The sequence below is a fragment of the Hylobates moloch genome, unplaced genomic scaffold, assembly GCF_009828535.3.
Source record: "Hylobates moloch isolate HMO894 unplaced genomic scaffold, HMol_V3 SCAFFOLD_23, whole genome shotgun sequence".
Taxonomy (NCBI): Eukaryota; Metazoa; Chordata; class Mammalia; order Primates; family Hylobatidae; genus Hylobates; species Hylobates moloch.
In genome coordinates this window covers 2,409,806-2,415,748 of record NW_026652298.1, presented here as the reverse complement: position 1 = coordinate 2,415,748, position 5,943 = coordinate 2,409,806, and the positions used below count along the sequence as shown (strand labels likewise).

Genomic DNA, 5,943 nt, shown 5'->3' with positions numbered 1-5,943 from the left:
TACCAGTTGCCTGTGCAAGCAAATTTTGCAATTCTAACCATTGTTGCTGTCTGGAAAGCTACATAATATATACAATGTTTACACCATATTAAATATCTATTAATATTCACATAAGAGGAGAGGAAATATATTGCTTTGATGATATCTTGATAAGTTCTTAAAAACTGATTATAATAGCATCCAGTTATCCCAACATGTTGCATATTTATTGTTTCTCCCTCCTTCCCCTCCTTTATTTTTCTCATGTGGGAAAAGGGAATTAGCTTCATTTTGAGTTATGATTATAGGTTTGGTTTCATTTTTCTTCTGTCCTGGAATGGAAAAATCTCAAAAGCAGCTAAGGGAGTTGAAGGAGTATGAAAACCTGCTATTAGCAATATTTAGCTAAGGAACAGATGAAAATTGATTTAATTTGCTTTTCTTCTATGAGATTTTATCCTTGGTCAGCTTGAGGTAGTGCATTGCAAAGAAATCAATCGATCCTGCCTGATCTTTCAAGTCTGCAAAAACCTAAACGGGATTTTGCATAGAAGATGCCCAAAAGACATGATCTTCATCTTCTGCAACATGGAAGAAGATAGCTAATCTCAAATTCATACAATGGTAAGTATATATCGCAAAATTTATTTCCAAAGTGGTTTAGAGATCTTTCAACAATTGTGACAGTCTTGCACAAAAAATGGGAGAAGCTCAGCTTAGAGAGGAAGCACTATAAGAAAGGAGTGAGATTGAGGGGAAAAAAGGGCTTCTATGTTTATTTTGTAATTTTTTTATAAGCTTCTGTGTTATTAAAATGTGTTACAGCCTGCAGGTATTAAGTATCTAAATCCAATAAAGGTTTATAAATGTAAAAAAAAGGAAAAAGAAAGCAAGAAAAACTGAATGCTTACTATTCCCCACACCTGCATTGTCCTTTCAGAGTACTATTGAGGTCTTCATGGGTAGAATTTTTGTGTTACAAAAATTACGCAGTTCCCAGCACCTAGTAAATCCACAATTCAATAGCTACTGAATAGAGCAGAGGCTCACAATCAAGGTCTTTTCTGCCTCTAGAAGTCTGTGTTCTGAAAGAACTGTTTTTTTTTCTTTTTTTTTTCCACAGAAAATGCCTGCCAACCAATACAAACATACTTTCGTTTAGAGGAAGTCTAAGGATATGTTGCACCATAAGTTGCAAATTACAATTCTTCTAGAGGACAGGTTTGTGTTGTAAATGGCTGAAACGGGCCTGGTATAGGAAAAACAGCACAGGCATAACCACTGATTTGCAACCTCAGCTCAGGGAAATAAGGGGGAATGGTGGGGACTGTGCAAAATGGAAACCCCAATGCCCTATCTAAAGTGGGCACCAGCAACTTAACACCAGTTGTTTGATGCCTTGTGGGCACACATGATTAGTGCTGGAGAGTTTCTGATTTTTCAAGAGAAGCTGGAAATTTAGATTTGATATGAAATTATTAATTTTAGAAGTCTGACAGACTATCAGCATTTGTGATCTCTGCTTTCACGAGGCCCTTTTTTCAATTTGGTGACACAGTGTGTGTTACAGCATTAGGTATCAACATGCAATCTCTAATGTCTGCTACTTTTTAGAGCTAGCAGATTTCTATTGCAATTCTATTTTCTTTTTGTAATATTAGGCTGTCTTTAACCATTATAACTGTACTTTTTTACAGTTCAGATGAATTTAAGACCTGTGCTGGTTTATTTGGATGGAGGAAGCTAAGTTCCCCATGGTTTGAGCTCACAAAGCCGGTTAGTGGCTTTCTTGGGATAGAAAGCCAGGTCTCTCTCTGGTTCAATGTAATATCCGGAAAAACATGGTGCCTATAAAAAGAAAAACTATTTCTCACAAAACTCCAAGAACTCTATGTTAGAGCAAACTTTTATTGTCCTAAAAGTTCTAGAGGGTCAGCAATATTATCTATATTAAACTTAAAATAATGCTAACTGCATTTTGGGGAAAATGTGATATTATCCCATGGCAATGTTCATGGGGAAAAAGCAGTAAAATTACTAGTGAGGATTACTGGACAGAAGGCAGGACAGTTCTAGGAAAACATTAGAAAAATTCAGATCCAGCCAGGTGTGGTGGCTCATACCTGTAATTCCAGCACTTTGGGAGGCCAAGGCAGGGAGATCACAAGGTCAGGAGTTCAAGACCAGCCTGGCAAACATGGTGAAACCCTGTTTCTACTAAAAATACAAACATTAGCTAGGTGTAGTGGCTGGCTATTGTAATCCCAGCTACTCAGGAGGCTGAGGCAGGAGAATCGCTTGAACCTGGGAGGTGGAGGCTGCAGTGAGCCGAGATTGCACCACTGCACTGCAGCCTGGGTGACAGAGCGAGACTCCACCTCAAAAAACAAACAAAAAGCAAAGCAAAGCAAAGAAAAGAAAAAGGAAAGAAAAGAAAAGAAAAGGTCGGATCCTTTTCTGGAGCGCCCTGGTTGGCTCCCAGGTTTATGGGGTCCCCAGTTCCTCATGGCACGCCATAAGGGCTTCCTGGGCAGGATGTTGCTTTCTGGACAGATGAATATACAAGACAGGATGGTTTCCCCTGACAACACAGGGCAAACAAGCTTTATATACTTGCTATGAAATGTGTGGTCCATGGTGAACCACAGGCTGAGGTGGTAGACAGAGTAGAAAGCCATAGGTGAGAGAAACTCAGTGTCCAATCCTCTGCCATGATTTAGACAGGACAGTAAAGGAGGTGGTAGAATACCCAGAGTGAATAGGACCTGTTTAGCTGCAAGCAGAAAGCATCACTTGGGGGCTGAGAAGGCAGGGGGTCATTTTTCCAGATGACCATGTAACAGGAGTTCACAGACAGGAATTCAGTTGAAAAGCAAGAGCCAAACAAGATTATTCTGGGATTGAAGTGCCTCTGAACCTGTATGTGGAGGGGTCAGAGCACTCCATTCAGAGACCAGTATGGAGAAATAAAATGAACTCAAACTGAATGTGTAGTTCTGGAAAGTATTGGTATTGGCTTCCATTGGCCAGTACCTGAAAGTTACTGTCATAGGTTGAACTGTGTTTCTCAAAGAGATATGTCGTATTCCTAAGCCTGGTTTCTGTGAACATGACCTTATTTGGAAATAGTCTTTGTAGGTGTAATTAAGTTAAGGATTTTGAGATAAGGTCATTCTGGATTTAGGGTGGACACTAAATCTAACGACTGGTGTCTCTATAAGAGAGAAGGAAGAAGATTTGAGACACAGAGATGCAGAGGCACAGAGAAGAGGCCATATGAAGAAACAGGCAGAGATTGAAATCACACATGAGGCTCCAAGCTGGGTAACACCAAGAGCTGTAGGCAGCCACCAGAAGCTAGGAGAGAAGCATGCAACAGATTCTCCCTCAAATTTCCAGAGGAACTACCCTGCTGACACCTTGATTTTGAATTTCTAGCCTCCAGAACTATGACAGAATACCCTTCTGTAGTTGTGGGCCATGTAGTCTGTGGTACTTTGTTATGGTGGCCTGAGGAAATAAATACGGTTACCCATGCCACCTGATCTCTGACATGACCATTCTCCAGCTTTTACTTTTCAGCTAATGTGAAATGAGTATTTGTTTTAATCACTTTTAATTGTCTTTACTATTTTATTCATAGTAAGATCTCTCTTTTTTGCTCTGGGAATGAATTACAAATGAAAAAGTGTTATGATTATAATACTTTAAAAAATCAGTCTCTGGAGTTGGTCATTAACTAGGAAGCACAAAAAGTTAAATGAATCTTGTGGGCATTACGCTAAGTGATGTAAGCCAGGCACAGAAAGACAAACGGCATGAGCTTACTCACCTGTGGATTCTAGAAGAGTTGATTTCACAGTTTACCAGAGTCTGGGGAGGTAGGGAGTAGGAGGGATGGAGAAAGTTTGTCATTGAGTACAAAGTTACTGTTAGACGGGAAGAATAAGTTCTGGTATTCTATTTCACAGTAGGGTAACTATAGCTAATACCAATGCAGTGTATATTTCAAAATAGCTAAAAGAGAAGATTTTGACTGTTATCATCTGTGTTAGTTCGTTCTCACACTGCAATAAAAACTACACAAGACTGAGTAATTTATGAAGAAAAGAGGTTTAATTGACTCACAGTTCTGCAGGCTGCACAAGAAGCATGTCTTGGAGGCCTCAGGAAACTTATGGTCATGGCCGAAGGGGAAGTAAGAACATTTTCGCCTGTCGGAACAGGACAAAGAGAGAGAAGGGGGAAATGCTTTCAAATCTCACGAGTGAGATCTTGTGAGAACTCACTCACTATCACAACAGCAAAGGGGAAATCCACCACTATGATCCAGTCACCTCCCACCAGGTCCCTCCCCCAACTCTGGGGTTAAAATTCAACATGAGATCTGGGTGGGGACATAGATCCAAACCACATCATACCCCGATATGATCATTATACAATGTATACATGCATTGAAACAGCACACTATCCCATAAACATGTACAATTATGTGTCAATTATAAATAAATTGAATTATTTATTAATTATAAATAAAATTAATAAAAAGCATATATCAATTATGCTTTAAAAATTAAATCTCCATTCTAGAATTGATTCCAGTATTCATTCAAACATTTGTTTCTATTAATTTATTCATTAATCCTTCAATCTATTTTAATCCATCATATATTTACCAAATGCTTACCCTGTGCTAGACATTATTCTTCTAAATACTTATAAATATATGATGAATAGGAAAGACAAGATGTCTGCCCTCTTCACATATATATTTTGGTGATGCAGACAGGGAATAAAAATTAATCAAATAAATGCATAATTATGGAGTATAATAAATGTTATTGTTGACAACTCAATTTATTTTCCTGTAGTTCCTGGTGTTAGTACATTTAATTCTTAATTATAATGGTCACTACTTGCTATATAGAATGAAGGGAGAGTTCATGTTGAATGCTCAGCTATTTAAACTAAATCCTGTTATTGGCAGGACCTCTGTTGGACTCCATCTTTATCATGTCTGTTTATATCCGTATTCAAGCCTTGAATTCACACTTAACAGAGAATCAAAGCTACTTAATTCACAGCACAGCATTGTTGCTGTCACTTGATACATAATTGAAAATAAATAACCTCAGTGGCAGCCCCAAAGCTTAGATGTCAGTAAGCTCAATATCTTTTAACCTCTAATGCTAGGGAAATAGCTGAAAAATTCTTGTTAAAGCTAGAGTATCACAAAAGCTCGGGAGTGAAAATGCGTGTTTGTATCTACACACACACACACACACACACAAAATCAGAGTTTATTATTTTCCTTGTTTGTTTATCTATCTATTTATTGTTGCTTGCCATGTATGGAGTAGCTAAATGATTACCGTAACTCACAATGGAGACAAACTTCACTTTCATTGGAGGTTGCAGTGTGACAGATATCATAATACCAAAGCGTTCTGAGACAAGACCTCCTTCCCACCCGATGTTCGAATATGCAGTTTGTAAAAGAGGATGGAGAGGAATCTGTTCCATAACTCTTGTACTCTTAGTGAAATCAAGGATTGTTTAAAAGGGGGACTAAACAGAGGATTTTGTGAGAAAGGATATTGGTAAATTATTTTCTAGAGATGCATTTTATTTGCAACTCCCCATCATTCTTATTTAACATACTTGTTATACTTCATTACTAAAATAATTCTTGTAGATAAAGTTCTTAGACTTAAATCATTGTTAATTAATTTTCATTAGTTTTTTTGTTACCTTCAATTAGAAGAAAGTTCTTTGAGAAATATCATAATCTCAAATGCAGTAAACCCATCCCAAACATAACTTTCAATAAAGCATTTTAATATTCTGGCAATATAAATTTCTTAATGAGTCACAAAATATATGCCAATGTGTAGAACATTTATAATCAATCTGTTTCTTTTTTCCCCAAATTTATGTATTTATTTTTTAAAATTTTACTTTAAG

General features: G+C 37.4%; 1 long non-coding RNA gene across 1 annotated transcript; it reads left to right on the top strand.

The window, feature by feature from the left end:
* Window positions 1-460: 460 nt before the first annotated feature.
* On the top strand, window positions 461-3,451 carry LOC131382385 (uncharacterized). The gene is made up of 3 exons (XR_009211822.1): window positions 461-603; window positions 1,103-1,200; window positions 3,201-3,451. It is a non-coding gene; the product is annotated as an uncharacterized LOC131382385 (long non-coding RNA).
* The last annotated feature ends 2,492 nt before the right edge of the window (window positions 3,452-5,943 follow it).